The sequence below is a fragment of the Lithobates pipiens genome, unplaced genomic scaffold (genome assembly GCF_037356315.1).
Source record: "Lithobates pipiens isolate NorthernLeopardFrog02 unplaced genomic scaffold, aLitPip1_a1.2 Scaffold_8, whole genome shotgun sequence".
Classification (NCBI taxonomy): domain Eukaryota; kingdom Metazoa; phylum Chordata; class Amphibia; order Anura; family Ranidae; genus Lithobates; species Lithobates pipiens.
In genome coordinates this window covers 62,764,006-62,785,152 of record NW_027507903.1, presented here as the reverse complement: position 1 = coordinate 62,785,152, position 21,147 = coordinate 62,764,006, and the positions used below count along the sequence as shown (strand labels likewise).

General features: G+C 43.4%; 1 protein-coding gene across 1 annotated transcript in view; it reads left to right on the top strand.

Annotated features, from left to right (window-relative positions):
* The first annotated feature begins 1,890 nt into the window (after positions 1 to 1,890).
* The window catches only part of BNC1 (basonuclin zinc finger protein 1), a 363,494-nt gene continuing 344,237 nt past the window's right edge, over positions 1,891 to 21,147 (top strand). The window contains exon 1 of the mRNA XM_077472395.1: positions 1,891 to 2,015. The gene's annotated coding sequence lies outside the window, so the exon portion shown is untranslated. The remainder of the gene's footprint in view (positions 2,016 to 21,147) is intronic.

Sequence of the window (21,147 nt, the reverse complement as noted above, 5' to 3'; positions counted from 1 at the left end):
GACAAGGGTGCAATGATGGACAAGGCTGCAGATGGACACTGATAAGACTGCATTGATGGGTTATTTTTAACCAAAGAACTGTAGCAGAATACATTTTGGGCTACATTTATATAATTGTATTATAATTTTACAGAAACAAAGAAAAACACATTTGTTTTTTCAAAATATTAAGTCTTTTTTTCTCATTTATTTAGCAAAAAATAAAAACCTCAGTGGTGATTAAATACCACCAAAAGAAAGCTCTATTTGTGTGAACAAAATGCTAACAATTTAGTTTGGGTACAGTGTTCTGTGACCGTGCAATTGTCATTCAAAGTGCAACAATACTGAAAGCTGAAAATTGGCCTGGGCAGGAAGGGGTGAAAGTACCCGGTATTGAAGTGGTTAAAGGGATTGTAAAGTGAATTTTTTTTTTTTTTAAATAACAAACATATCATACTTACCTCCACTGTGCAGCTCGTTTTTCACAGAGTGGCCCCGAACCTGCTCTTCTGGGGTCCCTCGGCGGCTGTCTCTGCTTCCTCCCGCAGGTGCTTCTCACGTTCATGCGAGCTCCCTCGCATGGTGAGAAGCATCTGCGGGTGCGCTCCTGTGATACAGCCGGTGTTCTGGCAGATAGTGTCCTACCATCATATAGCGTCCGCCCCGTACTGCGCATGCGCAGTACGGGGCAGAAGAAGCTTCGGAAAATCTATGAAGCTGAACGGCGCCTGCGCCGTGAGTGGAGGTGGTAGCCCCCCCATCCAAGTGGACATAGGGTTTGGAAAATTAGAGGGCCCCTCGCAGGCGAGCTTTGCTCGCCACGCTTCGGGCTTGGCCTCGCTGCGCTCGGCTCTTTTTTATTCCAACTCTATGTCCACTTGGATGGTGGGGCTAGAACCTGGGCTCACAGCGCAGGCGCCGTTCATCCTTGGCTATTTTCGGAATCTGTGTTGCTGTGTACTGCGCATGCGCACTACACAGCGGACACTATCTGATGGGGGACCTTATATGATGGGACACCGGCGGCTATAGCCGTTCGCTGTATCACACAGCCCCGCCCCCCCCGGTGCTCCGCGTCAGTGGATGTGATGGACAGCAGCGCGAGCCAACGGCTGCGCTGCTTTCCATTCATCCACTCCAGCCAATCAGCGGCCAGGTGGAAAGGACGTCGGGGGACGAGCGCGGGACTTTCGAGGGGTGAGGTAAGTAAAACGGGGGGGCTCGGGGCGCATTAAGGTGAAAAAACATTTACCTTTACAACCCCTTTAAAGAATAAAACCTGTTGGATCAATTATTTTGGGCGATGGTCTGTCAGTGTTATAATTCCTGATTTTCTCATAGGCTAATATTCTACATGCTGTTACAGCAGCTCAAAGGCCTGAAATGATTAATTACATTTTTATAGCTGGACTCCAATATGATTCAGTTAAGAAAAAAAAAACACAATTGATTCAGCTATGTATTAATTGCAAATCTTAATTCCCCAATCATAAGCTGGGGGTGGGAAAGACACAAAACTGTAATGCTTTAAGATGTGCAAATCTCAGGAATAAATAGAATGAAATACAAATAATTTTTAGGTAAAACAATGTATTATTCTATTGTGCATTTTTTTAATTTTCCTGGAGATCAGCTTTAAAAAAAAAAGTGTTAAAGATGACATATTTACATGTTCTGCTGTTGTATTAATCTTCATAAGGTTATTATTTTTCTGTAGAATGCTGTATGCTGAATGCTGACATCTAATGGCAGTTTTGGGCCACTGCAACTTGTTTACTTCTGTGCTTTTGGTATCTTCCTCTGTCCTCCCCTCCTGTTTAGTGTTAGTTAGTTTAGTCCTAGGTAGACCCTCTCCACTCCTTCCATGTCCCCTTAATCGTTTGCAAGGTCAGGGCTCAGGAAGGACTTCTTACACTATAGAGACTGGAAAATCACCATCTGTTCTTCAATTGTCTAAAGTACAATTGCTCTTGGATTCAACGTTAGTGTTTTATTGAAGAGTTCAACTGCCTGTGGATGTGCCAAGTCAGTAGGTGAGTATACTGTCTGGACAGACTGGGCCAAAGGAGGTATGTGATGTGATGGCATTTAAAACAGAACAGGTACACTATATGACCAAAACGTTGTGGTCACCTTACCATCACACCCACTGTACTTGTATGGACAAAAGTATGGTAAAACCCCTCCAAATGATCAAGTTAAGATTCTTCCCGTGAACGGCACTCAATGTTACAGCAAACAAAGACATTTTTTATACAATCTTGCACTTTCAACCTTGTGCCAACAGTTTGGAGAAGGTATTTTGTGCACAAAATCGACTCCATAAAGACATGGTTTGAAAAGTTTGGTGTAGAAAAACTCAAGCCCCGATCTCTACTCTTTTCAAGACCTTCGGGATTAATTTTAATATTGAGTGTGAGCCAGGTCTTCTCCAACATCAATAGCTGACCTCAGAGTTGCTCTTTTGAAATTTCTGCTGCTTTGCCGGCGGTATTGCCGCACTGTCCCATTGATTTCAATGGGTAGGAGCGGTGAATACACCGCTCCTTCACCGCTCCAAAGATGCGGCTAGCAGGACTTTTTTCACTGTCCTGCCAGCGCACCGCTCCAGTGTGAAAGCCCTCCGGCTTTCACACTGGAGTGAAAGGGGCCGTTTTTTTTCAGGCGCTACACAGGCGCTATTTTTAGCGCTGTAATGCCTGAAAACCGCCCCAGTGTGAAAGGGGCCTTACAAACAGGGTTGAGCCGGTTGTAGCCTCAAGGCATCACATACTAGCACATTATGACAAATTTACCTGAAAACAAAGCCTTCCATTGGTGCACTGTCACCGCTGAAGGCGCTTCCATTTTCACTTCACTTCATTTTTCTTCTTTTTGGGTTCTCAGGCTTTGGCGATATGAATGGCGGAGGCGCAGATGATGTCATTGTTGCTGTTTATGGCACGGGTGGCCGTTCCTTCAGAGCACATACTCTGGTGACATCACGGCTGCATCTAAAGTAAATACCTCCTAAACCAGGGATATGCAATTAGCGGACCTCCAGCTGTTGCAGAACTACAAGTCCCATGAGACATAGCAAGACCCTGACAGCCACAAGCATGACGCCCAGAGGCAGAGGCATGATGGGACTTGTAGTTTTGCAACAGCTGGAGGTCCGCTAATTGCATATCCCTGTCCTAAACGGTACACGTTTAGGAGATATTTATAGTACTTATAGGTAAGCCTTATCATAGGTAACCTATAGGTAAAAATCATACATGGGAGTTTACTCCCACTCTAGGCTCCATTCACATGGTTTTTCCTGCTCTTTGCAGAAATGCAGGACATTTTTTTTAACATGGATTCCTATGGAACACGTTCACATCAATGCATTTTTGTGCCTCTACATTTTTGTAAAGGTTCAGAGACTTTGTGTCCCACAGCATGCAGCATTTTGCATGTAATAGACATAGATGTAATAGACGTGCAAGTTTTAACTTTTTACCGTGATTTTGCGTTTTGTGGTGTCATCAGCTGAATGTAAAAAAAAAAAGGTTTGCTGGCTTAAAAATTTCAAGAAAAAAAATGGCGTCCGTCTGATATGGATTTTGAGGGAAACCCCACGCCCCCCCAAAAAAAAATGGAGTTTCCCACCAAAATCCATACCAGACCATTATCCCAACACGCAGCCTGAAAGCCCAGGAAAGGAGGGGATGAGCGAGCGCCACCCTCCTGAACCATTCCAGGCCACATGCCCCTCCCTACCCCAAAGCACCTTGTTCCCATGTTGATGGGGACAAGGGTCTCATCTCCACAACCTTGGGCTGGGGTTGTGGAGGTCTGCAGGCAGTGGGCTTATTGGAATTTGGAAGCCCACTTCCAGCGGACTTTTGGCAGAGTTCCGACGGACGGACTTGGCCACACGCGAACGGACGTTCGTTTTGAACGTGATGAAGTAATCATTACTAAACAAGGAAGTTCAATAGCCAGTAGCCAGTAGCTTCCCTTGCGTCCTATTTGGTCCGTCGGACCAGCACATAGGTTTTCCCGATTTTAGTCCATCGGAATTGAGTCCGTCGGATAGATTTTAAACACATTCTATTTCTATGTCCGTCGGATTTATTTTTCGAAAAACGATCAGACTAGCCCACACACGATCGGATTGTCCGACGGACTAATCCCTTCGGACCTAGTCTGCCAGAAAGTCCGGTCGTGTGTACACGGCATTAAGCTGTATTCATATCAAATTTTAAATAATCCTCAAGAACAAAGCAAATCCCAAAAAACCTAACTATTTAAACACAAGGCAGTGTAAATGTACTCCTTTATTAAATACTCCCCATACTATGTATATGTGTGTAGATGTACAGTATGATTGTAGGTGTATTATTTCCCTTACGTATTAGTGATTTAGAACTGGAGAATTTCCTTCTGCTCCTTTAACACATCTCTGTAAACAGTGTTTGGCTCAGTAGACATCTTGTCTTGCAGTACAGATATCTCTGACATATTGGATTAGCTGGGAGCAGTGAATCATTGTAGGTCTGGTCCTCCTTACACATTCCATGGTGTGCCACATAAGCAAGATAGCAGGTGGGGAGAGGTCCTAATTATAAGTGCGGCTGGATGTTTACCTCAGGCTTCAGAGGCCTGATCTGATGATGACATTAACAACTAACGCCATTTCATTAAGTCAGCTGAAATCAGCTCCAGTTATGTTGCAGACGTTTGCACTACAAACAAATAATTATGACATGCCATATGTTAATTCTTTATTGCAGGGCACTCCAAAGCTACCTAACCACTGTACTGTAAAATTGATCACCAGACCTGTACTAAGAAGAACAGCAGCATAGTAGTAGCTTTCGCAGAATGGGAGATATGGCTATTTATTAACCACTTCAGCCCCGGAAGGATTTTCCCTCTTAATAATAATGAACAGGCCATTTTTTGCGATATGGCACTGCGCCGCTTTAACTGACAATTGCACAGTCGTGCGAGGATGTACCCGAACTAAATAGATTTTTTTCCCAAAAATAGAGCTTGGTGGTATTTGATCACCTATGCATTTTTTTTTTTTTTTGCGATATAAACAAAAAAAGAGCGACAATTTTGAAAAGAAAAACTATATTTTTTGCTATAATGAATATCCACATTTAAAAAAAAAAAAAAATGTATTCATCAGTTTAGGCCAATATGAAGTCTTCTACATATTTTTGGTAAAGAAAAAAAAAATCGCAATAAGCGTATATTGATTGGTTTGCACAAAAGTTATAGCGTCTACAAAATAGGGGACAGATTAATGACATTTTTATTATTATTATTTTTTTACTAGTAGTGGGACTGCGACATTGCGGCAGACAGATCGGACACTTTTTTGGGACCAGTGACATTTATACAGCAATCAGAGCTAAAATTAGCCACTGATTACTGTATAAATGTCACTGGTAGGGAAGGGGCTCTAAGGGGCGATCAAGAGGTTAGGTGTGTCCTAGGGAGGTGTTTCTAATTGTGGGGGCAGTGTAGTGACTGGGAGTAGAGAGACATCGCTGTTTCTAATCACTAGAAACAGCAGATCCCTCTCTTCTCCCTGACAGAACCAGGGATCTGTCTGTTTACATTGACAGATCCCCTGTTCTCTCTCTCTCAGGAGTGATCATGGGTGCCCGACGGACATCACGGGCGCTAGGCACGTGCATCAGCTTCTACGTCACGCACAGGCCTTGTGCACAGTGAACTTTGCATTGTGTACTCCTGGCCTGTGAACTCTTCACTGTGTACTCTTGACCTGTAGACTCTGCACTGTGTACCCTTGACCAGTGAACTCTGCACTGTGTACTCCTGACCTGTGAACTCTGCACTGTGTACTCCTGACCTGTGAACTCTGCACTGTGTACTCCTGACCTGTGAACTCTGCACTGTGTACTCCTGACCTGTGAACTCTGCACTGTGTACCCCTAACCTGTGAACTCTGCACTGTGTACCCCTAACCTGTGAACTCTGCACTGTGTACTCTTGACCTGTGAACTCTGCACTGTGTACCCCTAACCTGTGAACTCTGCACTGTGTACTCTTGACCTGTGAACTCTGCACTGTGTACTTCTGCCCTGTGAATTCTGCACTGTGTACTCTTGACCTGTGGACTCTGCACTGTGTACCCCTGACCAGTGAACTCTGCACTGTGTACTCCTGACCTGTGGACTCTGCACTGTGTACTCTTGACCTGTGAACTCTGCACTGTGTACTTCTGCCCTGTGAACTCTGCACTGTGTACTCCTGACCTGTGGACTCTGCACTGTGTACTCCTGACCTGTGAACTCTGCACTGTGTACTCCTAACCTGTGAACTCTGCACTGTGTACCCCTAACCTGTGAACTCTGCACTGTGTACTTCTGCCCTGTGAATTCTGCACTGTGTACTCCTGACCTGTGGACTCTGCACTGTGTACTCTTGACCTGTGAACTCTGCACTGTGTACTTCTGCCCTGTGAACTCTGCACTGTGTACTCCTGACCTGTGAACTCTGCACTGTGTACCCCTAACCTGTGAACTCTGCACTGTGTTGTCCTGACCTGTGAATTATTTATGCTATTTCTGACCTTGCTAGTTTAGCTACCTTAAGTCCCATTCACATTTCACCAAAGCGCTTATTTTGGAGTGGCAGCATTCATTTGAGTGGGCCTCCTGCCACTCGAAAAACTGCTAAAAGAAGCCCATGTACCTAATTTTGGACACGAGCCACAAACTATTTGTGTTGCATATGTTATCACACAGAAAATGCAAAAAACACAGGACCGCTACCCGCATTTGGGGTGGCATTAATAAATAATGGCAGTGCAAGCGCGTCATGCCTTTTAGCACATTTTTACACATTTGCAGAAACTCTTTTCTGGCAGCGCTTCTGCCTCTGCCAAGTATGAAATAAATAGGGCATTGTGCCTGGTGATCTTTGATTTCTCCCCTGTAGTTTGGGTAGATCTCCACCATTTCTAAGGTTGCCTACCCCTGCTCTGAAGTGGGCTGAATAGAGATTGTCTTGCTTCCAATCAGGAAGCAGTCCCCACATTTCCTGTTGTTGGTGGCAGTAGGAGAAATAGTGCCCGCGAGGGCCAGATAAGGGCCGCCGTTTGGAGACCACTGGTTTAACTTGAGCCCAGGAAGGATTTACATTTATTGGGATACGGCACTGCATTACTTTAACTGACAATTGGGCGGTCGTGCGACGCTGTACCCAATTAAAATTCATGTCCTTTTTTTCCCACAAATAGTTTTTTTTTTGGTGGAATTTGATCACCTCTGCCGTTTTTTTTGCGCTATAAACAAAAGAATACAGACAATTTAGAAAAAGAAAAAAAAAACAGAGTACTGTCTGTTATACTTTTTTTATTTGCACTAACATACAATTTTTTAGGACAAGCTTTCGGGGTATGGTCCCTTCTTCAAGGTCCCAGCAATACTGATTCCCAAACTTTTAGCAGAATGCTGAAATATAAAAATAAATAAATAAATAAATAATAATAAAAAAAAGAATCTCTGAGGGAAAGGAAAAAAAAGGAAAAAAAAACATACAAATCAGTGTATATAGCAATAGTAATAAAGCTAGCAGCAGAATTAGTGAGATAAGACAGAGGGAGAGCTATAGACTGGGGGGTTGGAAGACAGTCACAGAGGGGGTCATAAAACTGTAGTATAATGGGTAAGGAAACCAATATCAATTTAGGTCGTTATTATTTGTGTCAAAAAGAAGTATCATTCTTAGTTTAACCACTTGCCGACCAGCTGCCGCAGTTTTACTGCTGCAGAATGACACAGCTGAGCGAAGCGATGTTACCTTTTGGCCACTAGGGGTGCTCGCACGCCTAGAGCGGGCACCCGCAATTGCTCGTGACAGAGCGAGAACCAGGATCTGTGTGTGTAAACAGATCCCGGTTCTTTCAGGGGAGTGGAGACAGATTGTGTGTTCATACTAAGTATGAACAACGATCTCTCTCTTTCTGGACAGTCCCATCCCCCCACAGCTAGAAACACACATAGGGAACACAGTTAACATCTTGATCGCCCCCTAGTGTTAACCCCTTCCCTGCCAGTGACATTTATACAGTAATCAGTGAATTTTTTTAGCACTGATCACTATATAGTTGTTAATGGTACCAAAAATGTGTCATAAGTGTCCAATTTGTCCGCTGCAATATTGCAGTTCCATTAAAAATCGCAGCTCGCCACCATTACTAGAAAAAAAAATAATAATAAAAATGCCATAAATCTATCCCCTATTTTTTAGACTCTATAACTTTTGCGCAAACCAATAAATATACGCTTATTGCGTTTTTTTTAACCAAAAATATGTAGAAGAATATATATTGGCCTAAACTAAGGAAAAAAAATATTTTTTTGGAGAAAAATGTGGAATATTTATTATAGCAAAAAGTAAAAGATATTGTGTTTTTTTCAAAATTGTCATCCCTCTTTTGTTTATAGCGTAAAAAAAAAAAAAAAAAACGCAGAGGGGATCCAATACCACCAAAAAAAGCTCTATTTGTAGGAAAAAAAGGACGCCAATTTTATTTTGGTACATCGTTGCACGACTGCGCAATTGTCAGTTAAAACGACGCAGTGCCGTATCGCAAAAAATGGCCCAGTCATTGAGCAGCCAAATCTTCTGGGGCTGAAGTGGTTAAACGTTTTCCTTTCCTGGATAGTTCTGAAATTCCCATTTCAGAACTACAACATTGAGGTCTTCTATAGTGTGGTCCGGTTGTGAGAAGTGATGTCCCATAGGTGTGTCTTCTTTATGTTCCTTGATGGTATGTCTGTGCAAATTCATCCTCACTTGCAACTTCTGTCCTGTTTCACCAACATAAGATCCTTTGCTATGATCACCTCAAGTATGGAAAAAAAAAACATTTTTTTTTTACTTTTTACTATAATACACATTGAATAACAAAAATGTAAAAAAACAAATGTATTGATCAGTTTAGGCCAATATGTATTCTTCTATATATTTTTGCTAAAATAAAATCGCAATAAGCGTATATTGATTGGTTTAAAGTTATAAGTCTACAAAATTGGGGATAGATTTATTTTTTAACTAGTAATGGCAGTGAGCAGTGATTTTTAGCGGGACTGCGACATTACGGCAGACAGATTGGACACTTTTGACACATTTTTGGGACCAGTGACATTATCTGTACTCCCCTGTCATAATGGGGATCTACTTTGTTTACATAGGCAGATTCCCGTTCTGCCTCTCTGAGGAGCGATCACGGATAGCCAGTGGACATAGCGGCCGCCGCATCCGCGCTTTGGCTCCCCCCCTCCCGTGTAGTGGGAGCGTGCATGTACCCACAGTGTCTCCTGCACGAAACGTCGTACGGATACATCGCTTTAGTGGAATAGGGCAACCCTGCCACAGTATATAATTGGTGGGCCATCTTTAAGTCGTTAAGGTAAGTAACCACATTTTTTTATGTTTAGACCTAGTAATTGTGCAAGGTGGGGGAGCTAACTGATAGACGATACTTTGTATGGGTTCATTTACACCACATGCATTGGGCTGTGTTGACCACTGCCTCTGTCTCTGCCAAATAAATGTCTCATGCCAACTTAAAGCTGACCTATCATTAGGCTTCAAATTTTATTTGAATAAATAGGTCACATATTAACAATATATCATTATTATTATTTTTAGTTTAACAAGTGCCCCTTCTTTGCCCTGATATTACCCAAAGCTTTAAGTAAAGATCACATGGTCTCAGCCCACTTAAAGCATTGTGGATGTTTCACATCCCTAGAAATTGCAAATAGCCTACTGTTTTCTATTTGCCAGCCCCTGTATCATAAATTTGCAGTAAGACTCAGAATGGCAGGACCACTGTGCAACACTACAGAGGAGAAAGTGGAGCCTGCTAATGTAATGAACAAATATTTCAAATATTTTATATAGATAGATAGATAGATAGATAGATAGATAGATAGATAGATAGATAGATAGATAGATAGATAGATATTATTACAAAGCATACATACAAGGATATTTTTATAAACATTACCACTGCCCAATAATATTGTTTATGTTAAATTGATTGCTACTTTATGCATCCAAATCATCCTTTAATGATGTGTGTGTGACATAAATCTTTGGTGACAAAGCTCAATAGCTTACTAAATTTAAAAGTAAATAATTTGTTGTATGAAGAAGATGTTATCACAATTGCAGGCATGGGTCTGCTCACTTAATGATGACTTGACCCCTCAACGACAAAGGCTTTATTGTTAGTCCAAGACTTCATCTTCCGACAATGAGCTTGAGAATTTTCTGTTTTTCACTAAAATACTGACTGCGATATTTAGCTAGCTTAAAGTCGATCTATCATTAAATCACACTTCATATAAATCATAAGGGTACATCTTACCAAATGGAGTTATATTTTTATGTGAAAAAAGTATCTCTTTAGGAAAAATGCTGCTCTGAAATCATATTGTCAAGCAGCTGCCATGCGCATTGAGGGTGTTTGACATTATTAGAGACTGCAGATAATCATTTTTTTTTTTTGTTGTTAAACAAAATTTATCAGTGAGATAAACATATTGACACAAATTAGAGCCTCCTAATGACCCTCTAATTTTCAAATATGGCTTTCAATATACACATATATAGGGAAATATACGCCATAGATATATGTGCATGCACAGGTAAACACCAGTGCAGATGCAATCAACATTTACATGATTGGTGGTTGTATGTGACACATCCAGCTCCCAGAGGACAAGGCCATATTGGGAATTTTTGTTTGAGGACATAAATGTCTGTTTGCATGACAGCTTAACCATGAGCAGGGTCCTCCTAACCCTCTTGTATAGGATTATATTTTAGCTGTATTGCCTTCCTTTATTTTGCTGAAACTATATAAATCCTGTATAATAATAATAATAATAAAAGTTTATACTTTGTGACTCAGCACTGGGAAGAGGTCATCCGTACTCAGGCAAAAATGTCAGACTAGGCCCTCCTCCCTTACCCCAAGCATTGGTCCCAGTGACCACAATAATAATCTCTAGCTTTGGTGGCAGTGATCACAATAAAAACCCAAACCATCAGTGTCAGTGACCACAATAATAACCCCCAACCATTGGTGCCAGTGATCACAATAATAACCCCAACCTTTGGAGTCAGTGACCACAATAATAATACTTGGCATTGGCGTCAGTGACCGCAATCATAACACCCAGCTTTGGTGCCAATGACCACAATAATAACCCCAGCATTGGTGCCAGTGACCACAATAATAACCCCCAACATTGGTGCCAGTGACCACAATAATAACCCCCAGCATTAGTGCCAGTGACCACAATAATAACTCCAACTATTGGTGACAGTGAACACAATAATTACCCCCAGCATTGATGCCAGTGACCACAATAATAACCCCAACCATTGGTACCAGTGACCACAATAACCCCCAGCATTGGTGTCAGTGACCACAATAAAAACCCCAACCATTGGTGCCAGTGACCACAATAATAACCCCAAGTATCGGTGCCAGTGACCACAATAATAACCCCAATCATTGATGTCAGATGTAAGTGACCACAATAATAACCCCCAGCATTGGTGTCAATGACAACAATAATAACCCCCAGCATTGGTGACAGTGACTAGGATAACTACCCAAACCATGCAGGTCATCTGCCAATAGAATTTAAGTAAAAAGTGCATTCTATGCATCCAAAAATATAGAAAATATACCAAATCAAATCATTATTATTCAACCAAAAAAATAAGACAAGCCCCATGTATGTGTCCTGCTTCTTAATATAGGGGGTCAACAATGCCAAGAGTTGCTGAAAGCAGGGGTCTGTCATCCAGAGATAATTCCGAAAATCATCTGGATTATTCTTTTGGAGCTCCCGCAGCAAAGGCATATGACATTGTTGGTCACGATTAATAAAGCAACCAATTTTTGGTCCAAGAAATCCTCCTCCTGTTCCTGGACTGGACTTGGGTCAAAGCAATAACTCCAAGACCAATAATAAATAACACGTTATCTCCTCCGATTCTGGAATTTCTTGTTGACAAACGGCCGTTCAGAAACACACTAAAAAGCACAAACTCAAAAGCGCAAAATGAAATGCACAAACTTAAAAGCGCGGACTGAAAAGCATGAAAGGAAAAGCATGAATCAACACTCACCAAACTTCTACTAACACGAAATTAGTAGAATGATCCCAAAGGGTGGCGCTAAAGATCTGAAAAACCATGTAGTACGTCAGTACGTTCGTGTTTGTTGGCTGACAATTCCTTGCCGTTTGTATGCAAGACAAGTTTGGGCCAACGGCCTTCGGACCACAGTCCATGGTTTTGTTGGCCAACAATCCGATCGTGTGTACTAGGCTTAAGACTGGTAGTGGGAGTAGATTTAGCTTTAGTTTTTGACTGAACTTCGACTTTAATATGGTTTGCTAACGCCTCAAAATGTATTGTAACATGCGTGTTAAAACTAACAGTGTAAATTAAGTTTAATAGTTTAAAATAACCTCAGAATTTATCAGATGCTTGGGAGGTAGTGCCCTGTACATGCCAGGCCTGAAAGGGTGTACTGAGCTAAATGGCTTGCACTTCATACCTGCGGAGGGAGGCATTACATGAAGGACCACAGCTTCCTGTTTTTCTGTGTCTTTTTCTGCATAAGAGTAAAAAGTAACGCATAAAATGACATTAGGAGGCATTATTCATTTGTGCCACACACCTAGGCAATGCCATCAATCCAATCGATCCATGTCGCTATGCTGAGAAATCACTTTGAAACACCCCCCCCCCCCCCCCACGAACATTTCTGGCCATAGCCATCTTGTGTAAGTTCAGATGATTCATGTCTCATTTACTCCCTAGAATCCATCTGTCCTTAGCTCAGGCATGCAGGCAGGAGGGTGTGCTTAGCTGAGAAAGCCCCTTCTCCCCTCTTGAAGACTCCTGGGATGCATGGTATCATTTGCCTAGGCCTGAAATCAGGAAATAACTAAAGAAATGTAAATAAAAACAAGTGTAAAACGAGTAAATATAATATATTTTCATATCTATTTACTAATGCTAGCAGCATAAGGATTAAAAATAGTCGTGTCCATTGAGAGGGTGAAGTTCACTTTAACCTGTTCCCAACGGCCGCAGACATATACATGGCAGCTAGGCAGGTGGGCTTTAATGGCGAGCCGCTGCACATATGTGTTCATGGGAAACAGCTTTCCTGTGCTGATAGCGTGCTGACTACATGCTCTGCACAGTGACTAAGCTGTCATGGGCAGCTGCCAGTGCATAGGTGCAATCAGGAGCTTCCAATCACGTGACTGCTGTGACAGCAAATCACAGAGGCCACACAATCAGAAAGCCTGCCTCCCCCTCCTGGCATTTAGATCTTCATAAAGGGCCAGGGAGCAATGGCGGCAAATGGTTAACACTCTACTTCTTCATTGTGCCTCTGCGTTAAAGCGGAAGTTCCACCCAAAATTGGAACTTCCACTTTAAGCGAAGGTGACCCCCTGACATGCCACATTGGTCAAGTAATTTTTTTGAGGGAGGAGCGTAAACCCTCTTTTTAGAAGGTTCCAGCTCCCACTTCCTCCCGGGGCACCGCGGCACCAGAAGGAAGTTCAACTCTTCACCCTCCCTCTCGGCAATCATCTGGGACACGCTTCAGGTCCCAGATGATTGCCCAGCCAGTCACAGCACGCAGTGTGTCTCGCGCATGCGCACTGCATGCCTGGCTGTTTCCCCACATCGCTGCACCCTGGGACAGGTGAGTGTCTGATTATTAAAAGTCAGCAGCTACAGTATTTGTAGCTGCTGACTTTTAACTTTTTTTTTCTTTTATCGGTGGAATTCAGTGAAAATCTGTCTCATCTTGATGGAAGTCTGTCTAATCTCCAGAGTCAAATCTGTTACAGATTTGTGCAAATCTGTTGTGGTTGGTTGACTAGTATGGAAACACAATGGCTTAGGCCTCATTCACACAGGTGCTGACACCCATAGTCCGCAAATAAGTGTTGATGCGGCTTGAGCCACCATGTGCTGCAGGTAGCCCATTCATGTCTGTGGGAATATAGCGGTTGCATGGACACAGCCGCTTGTCCTAGTCTGACAGGTGTGCTGATGAACACAGAGAGTTTGCATTTGGGGCCTCTCACCCACACGGCTGACTAATTTGGATGAGTGGCTGTGCTCAGCGTCCCCATAGACAGTAATGGGCTGCCTGCACACAGCACCTGGTGGCTCAATCATATACCCACAGCTTATTCATGTTCCAAATCGCATGACAAGTTTCACCCCATTGCTGGTGTTCTATTGAATAGTGCATCTCGTTGGATAGTGCCTCAGATGATCTGTGCATGTGCAGGATGTAACGTCACTTCAGGTAACATGTTGATCAGCTGGCGTGACATCAACACTTCGCATACGCAGATCGTCTTAGGAATTATGCGGCAATCTGCATAGTGCAATGGGAGAATCAAATTGCCAGAATCTGCCGCGCTCTCTCTGCGCATGCGCGAGACGTTATAGGCGGAGTCACAGGCAGAAGACTATTGTTGTTGAGTGGATTTGGGTGTGTTGCAGGGCAAATATGGGGGTGGATTTTGGTGTGTTGCAGGATGGTGTCATGGTGGTGTCAAGTATGCATGTGCAGAGACAGCAAGGCAAAATCTGTGAATTAGATTCTCATTCCGCTCTTTGCGCATGCGCAATGTTGACGTCACACCAGCTAATTAACATATCAGCTGGAGTAACCTTACGTCCTGCGCATGCGCAGATCTCCGGAGGCATTACCTGACGAGATGCACTATTCCACAGAACACCGACAATGAAACAGTTCATGTCGCAGCAACTTTAAAAAGGGTTCCTGCACTGCTTTTTTCTGATTTCATTGCAACTTGCATAGACTTCTGTTAAATGAATACACAAGCCATAATGAAATCAGAGGTGCAAATGATCTTGCTTTGAAATTGTGCTGAAGTAGTGCGATTTCAAAGCCATACTGCTGTGAACCAGGGCTTGGTGGTTAGTGCAGGGGTTCTCAGTTTGAGGGCCGGTTCACACCAGAACGCGGTGCAGGAAGGGCACATTCTCTGCACATTTCCCACACCACTCTTAAAAAGCACTGCCAATATAATGCCAATGGCATCCCAAACGCAGATTACAAAAGCAGTGTGTTTGCAGGCACCAGATTGCATGGCTATGCGATTTGATGCAGTGCAGTTTAAAAAAAACGCATGCGCTACTTTTGGTGCGTTAAAGTGTGCTGGGCTGAAAAATCGCACTGCGCAGGAGCGTGCAAGAATCGGGGCACTTTGCAGGTGTTAACAATAGCGCCTGCAAAGTGCCCCAAAAGAGCCGCTTCTGTCACTTCATTGTGTAAATCTGACGGCCTTCACACTGGAGTGGTGCGCTGGCAGGAAGGTAAAAAAAGTCCTTTTAGCAGCATCTTTGGAGCGGTGTGTATGCCGCTCCTTCACCGCTTCTGCCCACTGATATGAATGGGGCAGCGCGGCTATACTGCCGGAAAAGCACCACTGCAGCAGTGTCACTGCAGCAGCGCTTTGCGGTGGTCTCAACCCTTTCTCGGCAGCTAGCAGGAGGGTAAAACTGCCTGTTAGCGACAAATACTGCCGCTAAAACTATGAATGAATGAAATACTTATATAGCGCACAATGCGAACTGAATCGCCTCTATGGTAAAGCCACGCTAAAAATAGCACAGTTTTACCGCTGGGGCCCGCACCGCCCTAGTATGAAAGGGGCCTTAGTCTTGGCCAGTAGACTATCTGCATGGAGTTTGCATGTTCTCCATGTGCTTGTGGGGTTTCCTCCCATGCTCCAAAAACATGTTAAGCACGCCCAAGATGGCTGTCAACCCAGTAACAGATAAAGTGCTTTGGATCTCCAGAAATATGAACTCATTTAAAAAAAATATATAAGTGCAGGGGTCACAAATACACAGGAATCCTTTCACATAGACTTTCTTTATAAATGGCAGGCAACCTGGTTTGCTTCTTCATTTGTTTTAAAAATGTCCCTCACTATGTTGGGGACTTATGCACAGTCAGGGAACTAGCATTTTCAGAAAGAATTGAGCAAATTTTTTCAGTACTGGTTTCCTTTCTAAGGCTACTTTCACACTGGGCCCGCCAGTGCGTTAGCGCTAAAGTGCTGCTCATTATAGTGGCCCTTTTAACCCCCTGCTAGTGGCCGAAGAATGGATTGAAAGCGCCTGTGTTGCTGTGCTTCCAAAGCACTTTTCATGTGCTTTGGAAGCACTGCCCATTCATTGCAATGGGACATGGGCGTTTTGTGAGCTCTGTATACAGCACTCCCAAACTGCCCCAAAGATGCTTCTTGCAGCGCACCGCTCCAGTTTGAAAGCACTCGGATGGCATGGGAGGCAGTTTTCGGGCGCTTTACATGCTCTATTTCTTGCGCTAAAATGCCTGAAAACCACTTCAGTGTGAAAGGGGTCTTAGGGCCGGTTCACACTGCTGCGATGCGGGAACCCTGCGAATCCATTGCGGTGTTCCCGCATCGCATGTTTCCCGACGGCAGTCAACACTGCCCTATGCGAACTGCTGGGAGTGTCAGATAAAAGTTAATGACACCCCCAAATCAGTTCACACATCGCAGTGCGATCTGCAAAATCTCTGACAGGAATCGGATCGCATGGGTGTGAACTCCCATGCGATCCAGTTCTGCTGCGGAAAAAAAAAAGGTCCTGCGCTAGTTTGATGCAAATTCAGCCATACAATCTTTATGGCTGAAATCGCATCACACAGAGTTCGCATGGGATTCTCACTGCAGTGCGGTGCAAATCAAATCCGACCTCTGACATCGCACCAGTGTGAACCGGCCCTTAAGGCAAACATGTTCCTTTTTTACTTTGGAATCTCTTCTCTGAGCCTCTGATTTTGTCAGGTGTGACTGATCGCAGCCATGACAAGTTTATCTCCTGCTGAGGTGATTTTACTGCACTTGTGGAGTTCCCCCATGACCTGTGTGGAACCACCTAGAAGTGTGTCATGTGCAGGTCACACAAGCTGCTAGTCCAGTCTTGTAACGGCCTGAATTTAACCATTTCATGTACTCTCATGTTTGTATGTAATTCTGTATACTTCCTGACACAGTGCAATTCATAGCTGACAACAGTGTAAGATCATTTTAAGGGACATCAAGTGTTGCTTATCCTCTGTGTATGATGTAGGTGACATTCACTCTAGCCTGCACAGTAAAACATAGTGTTTTAGGCCCCATTCACACTTGGCAATTTGGAATTGTCTGCAGAATTTCTGCAATTCTGAACGCAATTACAAATTGTGGTAAAACACGCAACATGCGTTTGGGTGCCAAAATTTGTAATGGCAGGAGTTTCTTTTGGGCAACAAATTCTCATAGGTGCAGCCCAGTAAAGTGAATGGGCTGCCCTATGCGCGACATGCAGAAACGTGTGTAAATCACGCTTAAAAAAAATTAGAACGCTTTTCCCATTGCGTGAAATGTGATGTTCCTATCAGCCATAAATGATTGGTGGACTGCAGTGACCGCTTCCTGATGGGATAGCTCAGGTTCGGACTGGTATCTGATCACGCCTGAGCTCATCCCTACTCAGGAAGATATTCATATAACATGCATAAGGCCTCATGTACACAGACATTTATTAGCGCTAAAGTCTTCAAGCATTATATCCCCAGAGTTTTCCTGTGCTGGAGGAGCATTCAGACTGCCACACAAGCTGTTGTACATGCCTATATCCACTTGCCGACCATGTGATGTGACTTACATATACGGTGGCAACGCAACTCTCCTGCGCCAGTTCACGTACTAGTTACGTGATCCACCACTTCCTGGTAGGGAGCGTGCGTGAGTGCCAACGGCGACCCACCTCTCTGCTGTGATTATATGCAGCAGATGCTGATCAGCGGGTGCCGGCCAATAGATGACTGCTGGCACCCGCCGATTGTCGGAAACACACACAGGACAGTGCCTATGCAAACAAGGCAGAGCGCTGTCTTGTCAGCAGGGAATACAATTAATTCCTTCCCTTAGTAACAGCCCCTCACACAGTACATCAAAACACTGGTTAGGCACACATTTTACGCTTTGATCACTCTGTTTAACCCCTTGCCAGCCAGTGTCATTAGTACAGTGACCGTGCATATGTTTAGTGCAGATCACTGTATTAGTGTCACTGGTTCCAAAAAAGTGTCAGTTAGTGTCTGATTGGCCGCAGCAGTATCATGGTCTTGCTAAAAGTTGCTGATCGCTGCCATTACTAGTAAAAAATAAATAAACAAATAAATAAAAATTCCAGTATATAGATATATATATATATATATATATATATATATATATACACACCATAGTTTGTAGACGCTATAACTTTTGCGCAAACCAATCAATATATGCTTTACCAAAAATATGTAACAGAATACATATTGGTATAAATTGATAAAGAAATCAGATTTTTAAAATATTTTTATTGAATATGTCTTATTGCAGAAAGTAAAAAAAAAATTATTTTTCTAAATTGTCAGTCTTTTTTTGTTTATAACGCAAAAAAATAAAAAACCCAGTGGTGATCAAATACCAACAAAAGAAAGCTCTATTTTTTTGGGGAAAAAAAGGACAATATTTTTTATTTGTGTACAGCGTTTCAAGACCACGCAATTGTCAGTTAAAGCGGTAGTAAACCCGCTATTTTTTATTTATTTTTTTAACACCTGCAAAGCAAAAGGCATAATGAGCTAGTATGCACCGCATACTAGCTCATTATGAAATACTTGCCTTAGAACGAGGCCCCGACATCTGGCACGATCCACGCCGAGGGAGCTGACATGCTCCCTCTGCGTTTCTTCCGGGTATCGCGGCTCCGGCGCTGTGAGTGGCCGGAGCCGCGATATCGTCACTCCCGCGCATGCGCGCGGGAGATTTCATTCCGGCCGGCCGGCCACTGCCGGATTTTCAGGCCGAGAATCCCCTTGTGCGCATGCGCCGCTGCAGTCAGCGGCGCATACCGAGGGGAATATCTCCTAAACCGTACAGGTTTAGGAGATATTTTTTTTACCTACAGGTAAGCCTTATTATAGGCTTTCCTGTAGGTAAAAGTTACAAAAATGAGTATACAACTACTTTAAAATAATACAGGAATGAAGAGGTTTGCCCTGAGATATGTACCATTTTTTCTTCACCCCTGGATAAGGATGAGCTCCGGCGTATTCGCACACCCCACGTGCAGAGTGTTTGAGCAGGAAGTCGGCACTGCGCTAATCACAGGCAGTGATACATTGTCCCGATGCGCAGCTGCAGAGACCGGGAAATGTCTCACTGCCTGTGATTAGCGCAGTGCAGCGCCAACATCTTGGCGGTCTCTGCACGTGGGGCGAACACGCCGGAGCTCATCCTTACCCCTGGATATGTATGTTTGTGCTCTCCTCTAATCCACACCCATTATAATTACACAGACTCAGGTTCTCTGGCCTCATTTGAACTACAGTTTGTGCCAGAACCACCCCCATTTCCACTGTATCATAAAAAATGGCCTTGTCATGAAGGGGATAGATCTTCCGGAGGTCAAGTGGATATTCTTGTAAACACCAATATTCCTGTGCATTGGCATTTGCCCACCTATTTGCGTGCAGAGGTTTAGACTGGTGCTTTTGGGAAATACACCATAAGTACACTTGAGGACTTTGCAGTTAATAAACGTCTGTGTATATGAGGCCTAAAAAGTATTTTGTGTAGTTATCCAAAAATAAAAAAAGATACAAAAGATTGTAAGTCCGAATTGTCCTTGGAAAGTCCCTGGGTACGAGGAGGAATGGGGATGTGTCCAGCCACATTGAAGGGTCAGGAAGGGTGCAAAGAGTCGCAGAGCACCTGGTCTCAGGTAATCTGGATGTTTTGGGTTCCTGGCACCTATCCCCCCTGAAGGAAATTGATAAACAATGTAGTGCAATTGTTTGACACATCACTATCTGCTAAAAGAAATAGTCCCAGGTGTTCCTCAGCTCCTAATGTGGCCTGGGGTGGAGCAGATCATCAGATTAGTGGCTAATGAGCTGAGAAGCTGGTGACATGATGAGGTGACAATCATCTTGTCACATTACATGTTTTACACACAGGGGTGACCAATCTCAGCTGATAAGAAGCATGTGCTGAAGCTTTAGGTCCTCCTGTGGGGGGGAGGACACACTCATGAAGCTGGCTTGTTGCAGTAGAAGCACGGTGTCAGTGTGACCAGCCACATCCACAGGTAAGGCCATGTCCAGACTGCAGCTCTCAGCAGGCTCAGTAGAGGAGTCACACAGAAATGGGGCCTTCAGGCAATGAATAACAAAAAACTTGTGGTAAAAAATATATATATTTGTTTATTTATTATGTTTTTAGTTTATTTTTTGTTTCTTGTTTGAGATTTGTTTCCTGTTGTAGTTGTACAAACCTCCCCACTGGCCTTTATTGTGCATGTCAGTAATTGCAGATTTATCTGAGGTGAATAGCAATACATTGGAGACTGCATTGTAGCTCAGGATTTATCAAGAATTTAGCTGTTTAAGGAAAATTCGTTTTGGAAAATCAACTTCACAATGGATACATTTAGACGTGTGGTTGGAAAGGTGGCAAAAATGTGTGGTTGAGCTGTGTTTTTACCATCACCAACTGCCTCCCATCAAGCTGAAATAGGCAGCCGACAGGAGGCATTTACATGCTGGAATTGCAATGCTTGGAACTTGTGACAAAGTTTACCCAACATGTAGTGATTGGCATGCAGAAAGCCTCCTGAACGCTACACAAATGGGGAAGCGCCGCAAACGTCCCAGAAACTGCATGCTTGTTAGCAAAAATTAGGTTAAAACAGGCGGCAAGGAGGGTGTAAGGTAGGTACCTGTCAGTAGCATCTTAAGCATTTTCTAAATGCAGAATTGGTTGGTCATATGCTCTATTTGCATGTAACCACTCAAGATGAGTGATTGGATAGAGTACAAATCAGACAACCACTGCTGACAGCGGTTGCTGGTCACAGACCATGTGTGCTGGTAATGTTTAAAGCCATTAGCAAGAATTAACTGTAGCCTAAATGTGGTGTTTTTGTTACCATTCACACTATGCTTTGTGTTTTTATTCATTAAGGCAGCCCAGTGGTTTTGACATAATAATA